We start from the raw sequence: 17736 nt of genomic DNA on the forward strand, positions 1-17736 counted from the left end.
AGCTGGTCCAGGCAATCCTGCAGATATCCATATAGTTCACAGCTGATATAGGCTATCATAGGAGGTTTGGTACAAGATTTCTCATCATGAGTTTTTCTGTGTGTGCCTGTAATCAAGTAGTGCTAATTAGTAATTAATTTTCATCTCACAGTGGGATAAAGGAGTTTAAACTATTAATTTAGCCTAAATTAATATGATCTATATTTTGCATCAAAATACATAGTGATTTTATGTGTGTTTGAGTCCACTCAGTGGTAATGTTTCTTGACATAAGAAAATAAAAATTTTTAGAGGTATTACCTCAAAATACCAAGTAAAATTAAGATTGATATTGTCAGGTCACTAAAATTGTTTGTTTCTTTCATTTGTAATGGATATAAAATATTTTAAGTTAGAAATAGCTTCATTTGAAGTTAGAAATAGCTTCATAGTTAGCCAGACATGGAAGCTAAAATTGGATATTTTGGATGAAGGAAGGAATACTGATTATGTTATTTATTTTCAACATGATTGCTATAGAATTGATGATATAATGGTGAATGCAAATTGTTCAGAATTTATAGATTCCTTCATTAACATTTTACTTTTTTGTTCTTTCCTTTCAAAGATAATTTCCTTATTGAAGAGTAGAGTTTTTGACTAAATTGCTACTTGCATGGACATAATGATAGGAAGAATTTTAGAAATGAAATAGAGAAGAAGTGAATGATTCAAGTTAAGGGTCTAAAAATAATAATAATCCAGTTAAAACATGCATAGGAAGAATTATGGCTTTTAAATGGTTTTCCTCTATTTATATTAAAGAAAAAAATGAATACATTTCTTTTGAACTTTTCATAATACTTGAGTTATGTTGTTATTCCATAATATGTGCTATCTGAACAATCTTTTCATACAGAAAATTAGTCTTTAAAGACCTCTCTTATTTATTTTTACATTTACATTATTTAATATTTTATGTTTAACAATAATTAATATTTTTAAAGTTATTGAATCAAAATTATGCTACATTTAAGCATACCTTATTTATTGAGTGAGCTCATACCACGACTGCTTATGATTGTGACAGCTTGTGTCATACCAAAATGCAACACTATTATTTCAAGAACATTATTCCCTATTCTGCCAGAAAGTCTTATAATATGTGTGTGTGTCTGTGCATGTGTGCAGTGGTAGAAGCAAGTAATTAAGTAGCTAAGAGAATGAATTGATTGTTCAGAACAAAAAAGAAATTTTTGTTCAAGAGTTATTAATTTTTCTTTTATAAAGAAAAGTGCAATAAAATAAGTGGCAGAAAATTTAGACAACTTGGAAATTGTCCAGATATCTTAATATATTTATTAGGTGGCTGAGAATTACATGTGAACATCAGTCTAGCATCATTGATCTTACTGGTAATTAAATCGATAGTGTAACTCCAAATTTGAAAATCAGAAGTCACACAATAAGCATGATTCTGTTTTTGTGTAAGAATATATAAGGAAGGGTAGGAGACACCTCACTTGTTCATAGAAAGAGTAACTAGGAAAGAAATTTGCTCTATAGTTGTATCTTAAAGAACTAAGTGTTCTAGCTAGGTAGCCTAGTAAAGTAACCAGGAAACATTGCGAGTCACTTCAGATAAGACATTTTTGTATTTTGGAAAGACAATTGTTTTATCTTATTTGTTTATATGCTATACAAAGCAAGCTGATAAAAATTTAAAACAATTTTAGGGTTTTAAGTATAGGGCTACAGGGTTGACCCTAATTTTAGTCCTATCTTATAAAATATAAAAGGAAATAGAAAACCTGCTGAGTAAATACCTCACTACTTAAATGTCCCAGTGAATTAAAATTTTAACTGGTTTCTTAAGTAACCAAATGCATCAGCAACACCTGCGTATTGTTAGAAATGCAAATTTTAGAGCCTTACCTGAGACCCAAAAGATCAAGACTCTTGTGGTGGGGCCCATCAACATGTGTTTTAAGGAACCGTCCACTGATTCTGATGACAGAATTTTGAGAAACAGTGTTCTGTTTTTAATTAAAGATATGTTACCAAGAAATGGTAGCATGATATCTAGTTAACCTATTGGCCTACCTAATCTAAATGATTTTCATTCATTTATCATCTCCTAGAGAGAAGGGAAGGAATGCGATAAAGAACAGATAAATTTGTAATTTAGTGATGAGAAATACTCCTAAGGTTGGGGTGAGAATGGAAAGAGCACAGTAGGAGCCTGAATAGAAATATGGGTATAAAAGAGCTTGGAAATGAGCAAGATGCTAGGAGTAAACTTTCTTTTGTATTGCCCTTTGTTCTGGTACCAGCTTTGCACAATGGTAAGCCATAACGGGAACAATAATAATCATAGTAAATTTTCCTCTTAAGCAAACTTTTATTTTTATTTTTTTTTTAATCTTTTTTTTTTCTTATTTATTTATGATAGTCACAGAGAGAGAGAGAGGCAGAGACACAGGCAGAGGGAGAAGCAGGCTCCATGCACCGGGAGCCTGATGTGGGATTCGATCCCGGGTCTCCAGGATCACGCCCTGGGCCAAAGGCAGGCGCCAAACCGCTGCGCCACCCAGGGATCCCAAACTTTTATTTTTAAATATTTTCAACAAGATAAATAATAAGTACTACTTGTAGGCATAGCAAGTATGCAGTGTTGTAACAAATAATTTTGAGATTTTGATTTCAAGGCTTTCATATATATATATATAAATATATATATTATTTATTACATTTGTCTCCTGCAAATTCTGTGTTTTGTAAAAGGGATGTTTGATTAACTTGAGGACTGTCATATATAAGGGTTAATGGTTGGATGTCACTTAACATATATGTAAATTAACTTCCACCTTAACAAATTCTTATTAATTAGCTTCATGCCCACCGAAAGCTATTCCTTGGACTATAATTATTACTATAGATCTTACTTAGATACTTACATTTTGGTTGTGCCCAAAGACAAGAAACATAAACAAAGAGAAAAACCTGTTCTGCTGCTGCTGCTCACATTTCCCTGGTCTGTTGTCAATGATGTGGGACAGAGTGGAGAAGAGACAGGTCCCTAGGCTAGGGATATGCTGCACAATCTAAAAGGGAGTGAGAAACTTGTCTTGGCAATTCATTTTTTTTTTTCTGGTCAGGGGAGAGACCATATTTCCATCGATATGTCCTTCAGGCATGTAATCATCTTGAGGCCATTGGTAATGACAGTACTGAATCAGAGGACTACAGAGCTGGAGACAATTAATGCCTTCCTTTGTAAAGGTCACTTACATATGGCTGTGGCTTTATTAATCACTCTGGTGTTCTGCTGTTTGTTTGTTTTTATCAGATCCTTCTTAACCAAATGTCCCTATTCTAAATTCAAAAAATGTCTAATATATTTACAACCTTAAGTCTACAAGCTTGTACTTACTTAGTTACCTGTCTGGCCAGAATCTAAAAGTTATTTCATTATATGGGACAAAAATGAAATAAAACAAAACATGCTATTATTTTCTCCTTTCTAGAATTTATAAAATGACCTTATCTGGATAATATACAATTTCATCTATACATGATATTGCAGCTATGAAGAGATCTTGGAGAAATACCTAGGTTCATATCTATTCTATACTATTAATATTCTATTCATAATGATGATAACCTGGGTACCAATTTACTACATAAATGTGTACATTTTTCTCATCAAATTTCACCTTAAATATTGGATATCTCATTATATGAATTGTTAGACTATCTCTTTTGAATAGGTGAAATTTGAGGTGATACCAATATATAATTTGTTTTCCAAATGTTAGACAAATATTCTCCATATTTTCAGACCAAATTATTCACATATTTGTATGTTTATTTAATGTTTTATGGCTATTCTAACTTTTTGGTTAATTGTGTACTGGATCATCTTAATTAGATTATTATTTGGTATGTGTACAGCACACATTTTAAATAAAAGCAAAGCACTGAAGGTATTTTTGGGAGCCCTCAATAATAATGGAAGGATATATTATGTTTAATGATTTCTAGTAGACTAACAATAAAATGTAATGCTTAGTTCAGGAGATAGAACATCTAATGTAACAACATTTAATTTCTCAAATGCTTCAGCATTATTCAGTGACAGTCAAGTAAATCACCTAACATTGAGATGAACAGGCCATCTGCAATTGACTCCATGTATGTCAAAGAGCATGGGTGTGGATTCAGAAAAAAAAAATCCACTTAAATGTCAGACCACCACTTACAGTCTGAGTGTCTCTCTCTACTTTGTTAAATTCTTCATCTTTATAATTGGGAAGAAAATTCTCCCTCACAATGTCGTTATAGACATTAAAGCAATAAAGTAGACAACTTGTCAACCATAGCACCTTTCCCATAGAATATATTTAGGAACCCTTTATTTTCTTTCTCTGTACTGTTTTGTTTTTAGCTTTTCTTTGTGTCAATACCCTGACACAACAAGTGTACCTATTTCTGCATATTCAGTTGGTTCCCATGGACTCAATGGGGCCATGAAAAGTGACTTGTTTAGACAAAAAGATGCTCCAGATTTCAGTCTCTTCAGAGACTACTTTGAAGCCACTTTCTGGATAGGCTCTATTTCTCTGGCAGGGAGAAGCCTCAAGCTTTTCTTTGTCTACTCTCAGTATGATAGCTGTCTTTAGTACTTCATAGCACTTCTCTCCTGTCTTTCAGTGCTCACACCAAGCACCTGTTACCCCAGCCCTTCATTTCAAATCTCCATCATCATGTTTCACCCTTCATTGGTCCTGACATTTGCCTTGACCTAGACAAGAGACATATTCATTCTGAGTTTGTTTTCTGACACTAGAGTTGCTAAGCATTCTTCAACTGTTCTGTGAAAGGTCTTAGTAATGTTTGAGTGAGTTCAACTAGCCTAGTCCAGAAGTTGTTGTTGTTAAATACAATGTTTGACAAAGGTACTGCTAATATTTACATAAGAACAACTACTTGGCATATCGTGAGTATCTGAAGAAAAAATAATAATTCCAAGATTACTCCTAGTTTAAGGATAAGTTCATTGGAAAATGATTTGATCCAAACTAAGCTAGTGAAAATCCTTTGAGACAGATAAAATCATTGAAGAGTGGCACATTCTTATGAATCCAAGACTGCATCAGTTTTTACATCAGATCCACAATTTCTAAAAATGAGACTCTAATAATGTTTTCAAGGAAGATTGTTTGCCATGTCAAAGAGTGTGTATTAACTAGAAGAAGGGAAATGATAACAGTAGTTACAGTGTATAGGTAAAACAGAAGCATATTTGAGAGTAAATATCTTAAATATGAGATCAGTTAGAGTGGCCATTTCAGCAAGTTTTGAGGACTCATTCTTAGCTTTAGAGAACTGATGAGTGTTGAATGGAGGGGAATTTCTTCTCCTGCTGTACTACACATTAGAGAGGATGCTGTTACTGGAGAAATAAGGAATGAGATGGTGGGATTTTCAGGGAATAGAATAATTCTTTCTCCTATAGCTAACATATTTGTAGTCACAAGTATTAAAATGGTCTGTTCAGGTCTTAGCAACCCCATTGATTTATGTCCCATTCAGGGATCCTGAAGGCCTCTAATTCTCTGAACTACATTCTTTTTAATCCCTGTAGCATCTTTAGGAAATATATTGGAGGAAACCTAGCATTGTGGGAGTCTTTCAGGAAAACTCCCTACTTGAGACTTCAAAACTCTGTCGTCATTCTTTGCTGTCCCTAAAATAACCCAAGAACTGCAAATTCCCTTTCTTAAGAGAGAAAGCATACATATTCTAAGGAAACATATTCTAAGGAAATTTGACCTGTAAGGTCAAAAAAGCTCATTTATTGGGAAATTGTGCTTATTTGCTTATGACATTTAGAAGGTGAAGGAGAATCTTTGCTCCTCAGGGTCCCAACAGCCTCTTCACGATGACCTGGGTAGTATTTTATTATAATTTTACATCTAAGAAACTGACCTAAAAGCCTTGTGGTTAATCAGAGTACCTTCTTCTAGAGCTTAGATCTATTTTCCATCCCTTCATATTGTGTCATTTGTAAAAATTTTTTAGAATAGTATCTCCAGGTGAGACGATACTCAGTGAGATACTAAATTGGCTATAACCATATATAATCCAAACTTTAAACAGAAGATCTTAAGGTTGCATTTTAGAAAGAACTTTCTAATTTTAATTGTTGAATGATACTTTAATACATCATGAACGTATGTATGAAAAATGGTGGTAAGTTGACAAAATAAATTCACACCCACAAAATGACAATATTGTATGCATGGATTTGATTTAAAAGTATCAGATCTATTAACTAATTTTATAGCCACTGCCATTCAACTATGACTTTTTAAAAATCAGAGTTACTAAGCTCTTAGTCATGCTCACATTTATTAATAGGCTCAATTTTACTGGTAAAAAGTCTGGGATTCTTTTGGAAAGTGATGTCAATTCAAATATTTGTTAGCTTTGTTTTGTTCCACTTGTATATTCAAGACATCATGCTGAGATATGAGTTATTCTAAATTATCTCTACCTACCTGTCTTCTCTCAGTAAATATTATATTTCTGACAAATATTTACCTACCAACTGCAATGTGAAAGTATTGGGAAAGTATTTTCCCCAATTATTATATTGTTTATCGTCAAGCATCTGCATGGGGTCAGGAGCCTCTTTTTTAATCTGTTTTATCTTCAAAAGCATCAGTTGCCCTGTAGAACTTTCTTGATGCTGGAAGCATTTGATCTGTGCTGCACAATTGAGTAGCCAAATGTGGCTACTGAGAACTTGAAATGTGGCTGGTTTGGAGGAAATGAATTTCTACTTTTAATTCATTTTAATTTAAATTGCCATATAAGGTGATCATATTAGAGATATTAGTGATCATATTAGACAGGGCAGCACTAGAGGGACAGCATCTTTTACTGAACCCAGGGCAGTAGGCAAGAATATTTACATGCAGAATATCATGGAGAATCAGAGCATAGACTCTCATTTGAGTCTCCCTCCCTTCAAATACTCTTATTCAACTTTCTAATTTTTTTTAATTTTATTTATGATAGTCACAGAGAGATAGAGAGAGAGGCAGAGACATAGGCAGAGGGAGAAGCAGGCTCCATGCACCGGGAGCCCGACGTGGGATTCGATCCCGGGTCTCCAGGATCGCGCCCTGGGCCAAAGGCAGGCACCAAACTGCTGCGCCACCCAGGGATCCCTTATTCAACTTTCTAAACCTTAGTTTCCTCATCTTTAAATGAGTTATTGTGAAAGTTAAATTGTAAATTATAAAAATAACATTAAATGCAGTTCCTGCAATGTATATTATTCATTGTAATTTGAAAAGTATGCTTTTGGTAAGAGTAATAAAAACAGCCTATTTTTACAATCGTTGACAGCATGTTAGGGTTATATTATCAAACTGTAAGATACAAATGCGTCATTTATGACTTGGGACCTAACCAGATTTTATATTTGAATAAACTACGGAGCTTCAAGCTCTGGTTATTAAAGCAGAGTTTCTATTTGTCAGAAATGGGACTTTTTAAAAAAAAGTCATTAAAAAAAAAAAGATTTATTTATTTATTTATTTATTTATGAGAGACAGAGAGAGAGGCAGAGACACAGGCGGAGGGAGAAGCATGCTCCATGCAGGGAGCCTGATGTGGGTCTCAATTCTGGGTCTCCAGGATCACGCCCTGGGCTGAAGGTGGCACTAAACGACTGAGCCAACCAGGCTGCCCAAAAGTCATCTTTTTAAAAGATTTTTACTCTCATCTTCAATTCCCAGAGTACGTAGATATCTAGTTATAAACAGGTCCCAATGTCTATTTCTTAAATGACTTTATTGGAAGAAATAAGGATTATGAAATTATAATAATTTAACAGACAAAACTATATTTGAAGAGTCTGTGAGGATTCTTTCTGGCATAAATAATACCCATGTCTTTAGGATTCTTCATTCCACATTGAAAGTTCATGTTCATAACATAATATTTATTTAATAACAAATAAGTCACCAAAGAAATGTCTCTATAAAATGTTTTATCAACTAGATGTCTACCATATTTCATCAAATATAAGTCACTGTCAATTGGGAGAAATATTTACTGGTCATTGTCATCAAGCCTCACCAAGAGAAAAAGGGAAAGCCCAGCATAATTGTAAAAGATTGTATGGATGAATCAAGATTTTAGCGATATCAAATATAAAAAATATATTTTAGAATTGATAAAATATTGTAATATGTAAAGAGAATAGAGTTACAACAAGCCTTTTACTACTTTCTAGAAAAGAGCTATATGTATAATGGTAAAATTGTTTACCATGGAAGTATATCAAACAATACAAAATGGCCAATATTTCATAAATGCTGAATGGAATTTTCCATTTATCTGCATCTATCAGGGAAAAAAAAATATAAATTTCCATGGCTCAACATCTTTTGATGTAATAAACTGACCTGGAAATTTGAACTATTTGTTTTCTGTTATTTCTGAGAGTTATCTGATTTATTGTCTCCACTGACAAAAGAGATGAAAATATAGTTCAAAAACAAAAAAAATTGCCTGTTTTAGGAATTTCCCTTAAACTTGCTCTCTTAGTAATAGACATCAACTAGAGTTTAGGATTGTAATAGGATATCAGAGATTAAAGAGGATTTTCACTTGTATCTTCTTTGCCAGCCTACCTGGAAGTTCAATACAATACTCTTCTCTGTTATTGCAGGGCTCATAATATTTTCTCTTCCCCTGCTTTTAATACTTTTTGAGTCTCTCTGTGTAATATATTTTATATTTTTAGCTGTAATTTTCTTACAGGCTAAGTCGAGTTGTTTTGATTATTGAATCATAACAACCATAACAATTTTGAGGAATATTTACTGAGAAAAGTAAGGAATAACAGAACTATGACATTTTCTTGCCTCTAAAATCATTCAAATTGCTTAATTTCATTCACTCTGAGATACAATTTAGAGATTTGAATTTGTGGTATCAATAATGTTGAAAAAAGCTGGTATCAGGAAAAGCATTTTTGATTACCCTGAAATAAAGGGACTTCAAACTTTAATTGTATATTTAATGGGCATATTCTGGAAACTGTTGATAAAATAAATAATACATAATTTTAATGTTACCAAATTCTCTAAACACTCTGCTTTTATATTTAGTGGGGGTGTTTCTATATTGTATTGGTTATGTATCTGGTGATGTCCAGTCAAATATCCTATTGTAAATTCTAGTATTTTTTTAAAAAAAGATTTTTAAATTAGAGAGAGAGAGTACAGGGGATGAGAGGAGAGACAGAGGGAGAGAGAGAATCCTCAAGCAGACTCCCTTCTGAAAGCACAGCCCAATGGGTGGGGGTAGGAGCAGGGGCACTTGATCCCAGGACCCTGAGTTCATGATCTGAGCTGAAATCAAGATTAAGCTACCCAGGCACCCCTATAAATGCTAATTTTTAAATTATGTGTATTACTAGAATTTTTTTGGTGCGTTGTCTTTTGTTTTAATGACTTTACCTACTCCTTTTAGCATAATGAATCTAGAAAACAAAAAATATATATGACTCAATATAGCCCAGAATATATGTTCTACTACTACTACTACTACTACTACTATCCATTTTTAATAAGCATTTACTATGTAGAAGTAAATTATTTACAAACATTATCTATCTTCATCTTTATAATAACCCTATTTAGTAAGTTACTATAGTTATTTCCCTTTTGAAGATAAAGAACTACAGTTTCAAAATAATGGGTAACCTGCCACAGAGCACACAGTGATTTATGGAGTTCAGAATTGAAGCCAGGTAGTATAATTCCAGATTTTCCTTTTTTTGTTTCACCATGTTATGAGGTTATGAAAAGGAAGGAGATATATGACCCTGAACTTTTTTTTGCCTTCTGCTATATGCTACTTGGTTGGGAATCTATGAAAGGACTCACATGATCCAGGTACCATTCTTCAGGCAGCCTACCATTTTACTCTTTAATGAGACTTTGTTTAGTGTAGATATTTCACCTAAGAAATTAAATGACACTAAAGGGATTCGTATTGCATAAATAAGTTGAATTATTATAATATTGGAAAGTATTTTGTGAAGCTATTTATGTTTATTCCTATTGATATTAGAAACTAAAATGAGAGAGTATAGTAGCAGAATTAAATAAAATGCCCTAACTGGGAATTGACTTCATGATTTTTTCTTTCTTAATACTAGAATTCAAAAGAACAGATAAATGACTGTATTTGGGGTGTGTTTTATTTTGTTTTGATTTACCTCTAGAAGTTGTGTGTCCTCTGAAGATAAACTTTTTGTCCTTAGTCTAGTGATCTTTCTATTATATATATTCCAAAAGTATGATTTTATTCAAGGAACTAGAGGGAGGTGACAATTTAAAAGATTTTTAAAAAATTATATATCAATTCCTATGTGTTTAGGGATGCACTTTCATTTATTAATTAGAAGTTAATGATACAAAAGAAACTCTGGAGTTCATGTATAACTCAATCGTAATCCACATTCACCAATTATCTACAAAATACAATGAAATGTGACATGAGCTTTATAGTGTCACTCAAAGAATACAGTTTAGTATGTTTTGTAAGGAAAATATGGAAAAATAATGAAGTAGGACTTGGAATATCTATAGATATATCTTTTATATAACATAGAAAAATGAAATGAAGCAAGGAAGCAGCCTATGTGATTGCTGTCACTTTTCACATAGTGAATGTGCGGCTGAGTTTCACACCTATGCATTACATTGTCATTTCATGTAGTTAGAAATTACATGTCATAATGATAAATCTTTGCAATTAAAATTGTATCATGCTTCAAATACAGGCCTATGTTGCTTAGGGAGAAGGGGTGAATCAAGAATTAGTGTCTCGGTTCAAGTGCCTCTTAAGAATTAAGAAAATCTAAATATCATTTGTGTAAAATAAATACATCAGAGGTCACAATATAGGTTATCAGCTCCTTTGTGATTTCATTGAAAATCATCTGCATAATTTAAGTAGTTCACTGATTGTTTTATGCATTTAATATGTATCACAATGCACAGTGGCTTCTTACATTAGCTTTGGTTCATTATTAAATGTAAAATATTGAAAAATACTTAAAACTTAATAGTATTTGTTGAGCTATCTCATGCCAATTTTGATATCTGATTTAAATTTAAACCAGGGAAAGATTTGGTGTAACTTTTCAGTTCATTTACATTTTAATCCATTAAAATGTGACTAAGGGATAATCAGTGCCAGAGAAGAAACATTTTCCTTCAGAATCATAAAAACTTAGATTTTTAAAGAAGAAATAAACAGTCATATATAATCCTCAAATTAATAGAAATAAAAGCTCCAAAACTTTACTGTGTTTCTAAATTGCACGTGTAGAGATAAATATAAATGACAGGCCCCAAAATGGTTTTCTTCCTGAAAAATGTATCTAATTATAATTGCAAATGGCTACTTAAACCACCTAGTTTGTACTGTGGAAAAAGTCCTTTGGAAAAAAATGTGATAAAATCAGTGAGATGCAAGGTGCAAACAATGGAAAATCCATACGTATCAATAATGTTTGTGTAAGAGCCAACTCTGTTGCCATTTCTAGTTCTCTGATTAGCATTGCACCCATTTAAAAAAGGTAACACAATCACAGAGAATTAAGTGCCTTTTGTTGTGTCTAAGATATATTCTAAATTTTTTTTTGATATATTCTAAATTTGAGCATAAAGTCAAAATAGTTGGGGAGAGGGCAAAGGAACAAATATGGAGCTCAGAAACAAAATCAAAAGCGTCTTGATCCCAAAATACTTTTGCTTGAGAATGTGGATTCATTATCACAATTCAAATCTAGCCTGTGTGTGTTCTAGATGAGAAGGTGTGTTCTAGAATGTGAAAACATTTCAACATACTCTCTTGTCCCGACATGAAAAAAGTAGAAGGAACCTGAGCTTTGAAACCTAATATGTTTGAAATTTCATACTAGCACTACAACTGACAAGGGAAATGTCAAAACAGTTAAGTGCTATCCATCAGTTTTCTCATTTGAAAATGAGAATTGAATGGAAAAAAATGCATGCAAATTCCCTAGAATAGTGATTAGCACAAAATAGATATTATTTCCCTTCCCGTTTCTCCTTTCTTTATATAGTTTCTCAATGGAGGAATAATATTTAAGAGTATTAAGTTTTTTAGTTGATCTTTGCCACGTCGGTATAAGCTGTATTCTTTATCGATTCTTTATTGACAGATGTATTTGATTTTAGAAAAGCCTAATTCCAATAGCAACCAGAAGATTCATATTCTCATCCCACTTGTACTATAGATAAATCACCTAATATTTGTTATAGTAAATTTTTCAATTCTGAAATGAAAGAAGAATTTTCTTAGGTTTTTTTCCCTCTTCTTTTATCACTTATAATACCTACCTGCTACCTGTCTTCCTGGAAAAGTTCTAAGGGAGAATATGAATCACTTTTTCTTAGTTCTCAACCTACTTCTTTAGAACAATTGAGGACATGACATTAACCCTTCCAAATCAACAGAGAACAATATTGCATTTTTGCTTTCTGAACACTTGGGAATTGAAATTCAAGAATTTAATTAAAAATACCACTCCATGTGGATATGTAGGAACCTCTATCAGGGCTTAATTGTTTAATGTGTATTTATTTCCTAGCATAGGGATAACAATATTTAGTAACGATATCCACATGCGTTTACATTTAGCTATGTGTTATTAGAGATAGATCCATTATTTTCTTAAAACAAATTGTTTTACTTCCCTGTTAAGGTAGTGAAACCTCAGGAAAATAAAACAAAACAAAAAACCTTTGGATGACTTTTAGGGAGAAAAAAAAAGAACATGAGCTGAGCAACAAAACCAATTTAGTTGGTTTTAAATACTGAGTTTAAGCCAAGGTCTCCCAGTGGTGCCAAGCAAATCCTATTCATTTTTGTTCATTTCTTAATTTCTTAGTTCCTCTCAAAGTATTCAAATGTCCCTGCTGGGGAGAGCTACCAATTCAGCTAAGAATGTGTTTCCCCAGAGATTACTTTTATACTGTATCTGAAACTCATTAATCATTGCTTCCTTTTAAATCCCCATTACACAAGAAAGCCTGGGATTTGAATGCCTAGGTATTTCATACTTAGTTCTAAAGAAGCAGAAACAATACAAAATATGTTTTTTACCCCTCCTCACGTGCTGAACTTGCAATAAGGATATTTTGATGACTTATTTTAAATAGCCAAGATCTATTTTAAAGGGTATTTTCTGGGGCCTTTAACAATAATTAAACATACTTATTGTTTGCTTGAGAATTTGAACTTCTAAGGAAAGGGCAGGTTAGTGCTAATAGTGTTTTTGGTAGCTCAATTGCTGGAGCACGGCTGGGTCTCTCTGACAGTGTGTGAAACAGAAGTGAACCATGTGCTGTCAAAACAGTGGAGATGTGAGACACCTGCAGAGAGTCAGCTTGGTTTCCAGACTCAGGAACCACATGAGGCTTAGGGGTTGCATTCTAAAATTAGAACCTTCACTTCAAAGATAAAGGCTTAGGGAAGGCATCTTGGTGGCATTTTACATATGTTTGTAGATTTATTTCATATGTTTGTATGTATTATTTTACCCTATACGTAAAGTAATGACAGCTTGGACCCCTGGTTGCATAGAACTGCTGTGAAAGTTTCAACATAGCTTTTATTTCTGTATGTGAAACCAAGGTTTTTTTAATATGAAGCAAATAACAACCATGTCTGTTATCTGCATGGCATGGAAGTGTATTTAATAACTATTTCTACATTTTTGCTTCACATCTGAATTTTGTGACTAAAGAGAAAAGTTGTAGTATGTAAAACATTGCTCATTATGTTAGATTCCAGAATCAGTTTTCTATAAAATGATTATAATAATAAATCCATACAGGTGAACAGGTCCTCTCTATTTCAAAGTTTTGAAAAGAAAAATAAAGGCTGACGCATGCCTAGAACAAAGCAAAAGACAAATTAGAAGATCAAAGAGAGACATAGAAAAATAGGCTTATAAATAGATAATAAAAAAGAGGCTGTGTCAGTGTGTATACATATATATAATATCTCCATATAAATATAATATAGGTATATGTATATGTTTATATACACATATATGTACAGATAATACATATACTAATATGTGTCTATATATAGTTTCTAACTTGACGTATAACCATACACCCTGTGTGTCATGGACACATGCCCAAGGAACAACATAACCAACTAGCTATAACCCTGCTTTTCCAATCATGATCTGAAATAATATTTGGCTTCCAAGAATTCATTTTCATATAAAATTAGTTTTATAGAAAATTGTATGCAATTCAATACACAGAATGGCAAATAAGTAATCCATATGCGTTTATATCTATCAACATGGCACTGAAACCTTTTGTGTGTCGGGAAATGTGCCCACAGGCTGAAATGAATGTACAAAGGCATCACATGGGGAGAACATGCTGGAGGGGTTTTATTTGATGTTTTCAAAGTGCTCTAGGGTCTGTCTTGCAAGAACCCGTTTGGTTTTCTTTCTTTTTTTTTTTAATTTTTACATTTTTTTTATGTTTTAAAACACATGACTTTCTTTTGAAACATTTTGGCAGGAGAAAGAGTAAAAGAGTAAATTACAAATGAATTCTATAGTCCTATCCTCCCCCATCCTCCTGTCTCTTTCTCCCTCAAACACACATAACTCTATCTCTCTGACACCTCTCTCTTTATCCTTCTCTCTCTCTTTCACTGAGATACATGTTCAACTTCTCTTTGTGTATCTACAGAGATAGTTGCCACAGTCAACAGGATTTGTGAAATCACACACCTAGAATTTGAGACAAACTGTATTAACTAAGGGAGTAAAGGAAATAGGTATTCACTTCAGCGCGTATCTATGATGTGCACCTAAGTTTTCTTTTTTACTTATTTGTTTATGTGTTTATTTATTTAAAACTATTAGCATATTTACACTTATATTCTACCCAAGGGAACCAATTGAAAGCACTCTGCCCCCTGCACACTGAACCTAAATGATCTAAGGTTGAAACCAGGCTTCAGATCATCCTAAATTCACACCTAGAATGTTGTTTTGAGAGCTCTATATTAGGAGGACATGTTCTGCCACATAAAGTTGAGATTTATTTTACAAATGGCAGTAATTCAACATATCTATAAGTGATTCAAGTAATTACTTTTTTGTCAGACAAACATAGGTTTGATATCATACTGATATCATTTTCTTGTCCTAAGTCCTTCATCTTTCGCTCTTAAAACTAAAGCTGGATGGCCATGGGAAGCTTAATATATCATTATTCATAATACTGAGTTTGCAAAAGATAAATGCACCTTGACGGTTGATGGTAAGGGAGGCGTGCTCTTTTTCCTACCAGGAAGAAAGCATGCTGCTAAACCTTTATTTGCACACAAAAGATTTTCTCAGAAGAGTTTATGTTGTTCTGTGGTTTCGAAGTCAGAACTGTCTTACCAGGGGTAGCCCCCAGGCTGGCATTTGATAACAGTGAACAAACAGGTACAGTCTTCTGTTTTTTCATTGCTGGCTTGTCCACATGACAATAGTAGTGTTGTTCCCTGGGGTGGGTGGTGGAGGGGTTGACTCTGTTGAGAACAAACCCACTCTTTATAAAAGGTTATAATTATTATTCTTGGGGAAAATGCAAAAAATATAATACTACATACAGATGAAGTTCAGGGCAGGAAATTTAACAGCATTTTTTCACTCACACAAAGGTCTCAGTGAAATTTAACAAATCAGCACCCTCCCTCTGTCCCTAGTGAATCATTTTTGCTACTGTGTAGTTGTATGAATATTCTAGGTGTGTGACCCAGGTTAAATGGTGTCATTTCTGACTGGACCTGTTTCAGAATTTCAGGAGGATAGAAAATACCTAGGATTTCCCTCCTCTGTCTGAGCGCCTTAGAATTATGTGACAAATGAATGTCACTGATGTATTACTATATGCATTATAAAGGAAGAATCATCTATTTAATAGAAGAAATTGCATAGTAAATACTATTATCCTATATATCCTAAATACTGTATACTATTAGAGTATTTACTATATAAGTACTAAGGATTACATAATAAAATGATAATGTTATTTTCCTAACAGTTATGCTGATTAAGTAGTATTTACACTCGGAAAGTATCCTATGCTAGAGATGGAAGTGACCAACTCCCTGATTTATGGATAAGGAAAACCAACCAACGAGTACAGTGAGGTGAGGCCTAGAGAGGAAAAATGACTTATCAAAGGGCACAGAGTTAGAGTCATGTATAGAACTTGATTGTTTTGGACTTTGTCTAATATTTTATCTTGCTCACTCTTCATTAGTGTTTCCCAGAATCTAAAGCTGCTTGAAGGCATTTTGTTGATGTGGAGCCTGGTGATTGTCTCTGTTTATTTTAGAATCTCATTATGTACATAAATAGGCCAGGAGATGAAATATTCTCATTATTTCAGAAGCCAGAAGTAAAAGCAAATGTCCTTTCCATGGGTTTGATGATGCACTTTTGTTCTGAAAAAGTATAATGTCTATTTCTTCTAATTAATGAAATGAGGCTAAATATATATTTTTGTGTAAAATGAACAAAATATATTCAGATTATATTTAAATTTTTACATTAACACATCATTTATTTTAACTTATTAAATAATATCTATGGCATTGACCTTCAAAACCAGAAGAATATGCTTTAACCAGTTAGTTTCTCTCTTCATTCTGCTCTTAACCATTCTGTCTTCTACAACCTGAACCTATCAATAATTACAGCACTTATGTTAAGAGATATAATTTAGTCAAGTCCTACTTGCAGTCATCTACAAACCTATAATGAAACCAAAAATCACCTCTATTAAAATTTTGTACCCCATTTAGCTTCAAGTCTACATTGTCATAAATAAAATAGTCTGGCTTTCTCATGCATGGTTTATGAAATTTTACTCATCACACTAGAGTAATATTCAATGTTTGGCAGGTCTTCTATATTAGTATCCCATGGCATAAATGAATATCGCATTGACTCAGTATCACCTAAGACTGAATAGGTCTGGAAAGAGAAATGAGTAAGTGGTAACTAAGAAAGTATAGGAAATGTCTGGTTTGCTGGTCAAAGAAGAGGTAACTGGGTTACATGATGTCAAAGGGGCCTCCTGTGGAGTAAAATAAGGGTATAGGTCCCCTGGGTATGAAACTGGATTGAGTTTGTAGTAATTGTGCTAAAACAGGAAAGTATAGTTAGGGATGGTATAAACACAAAGTGATTTTTTTCCTCATTCATTTTTAGGGTTTGAGTGAGAAACTTGTATTACCAGTCATATAATCATACTTCAGTGTTTACAAAGTCCTAAAGGACCAAGTACCTAAAGGTAGAATGTAGGGGTCATTAGGAAAAGGACTTTTATGAAAGAACATTGGATCAAATTAGTTGCTGAGATGAAAGGAGTTAATGTCTATAAATTTCTGTTCATGGTACCTGGAATTCAACATCTCATGTCCTTTCAATTATAATGTACTTTAATTAGGGCAAGTGGCATGACAACGTATGGAAGAGTGGTAGTACAGTAAGAGCTAAAGATGCTGTATTGAAACTTAAGGAATATTATGGACTGGGGTAAATTCTTGCTAAATCAAAGGTTTTAGAGTTGGTGTGAAAGAGCCAACTAGTTGCTCAACAAT

The 17736-nt window shown here is 33.1% G+C and overlaps 1 protein-coding gene across 4 annotated transcripts in view; it reads left to right on the forward strand.

The window, feature by feature from the left end:
- ERBB4 (erb-b2 receptor tyrosine kinase 4) overlaps nt 1-17736 on the forward strand; it is a 1095199-nt gene that overhangs the window by 584085 nt on the left and 493378 nt on the right. The window lies entirely within an intron of this gene.

The sequence above is a fragment of the Vulpes vulpes genome, chromosome 16 (assembly GCF_048418805.1).
Source record: "Vulpes vulpes isolate BD-2025 chromosome 16, VulVul3, whole genome shotgun sequence".
Lineage (NCBI taxonomy): Eukaryota > Metazoa > Chordata > Mammalia > Carnivora > Canidae > Vulpes > Vulpes vulpes.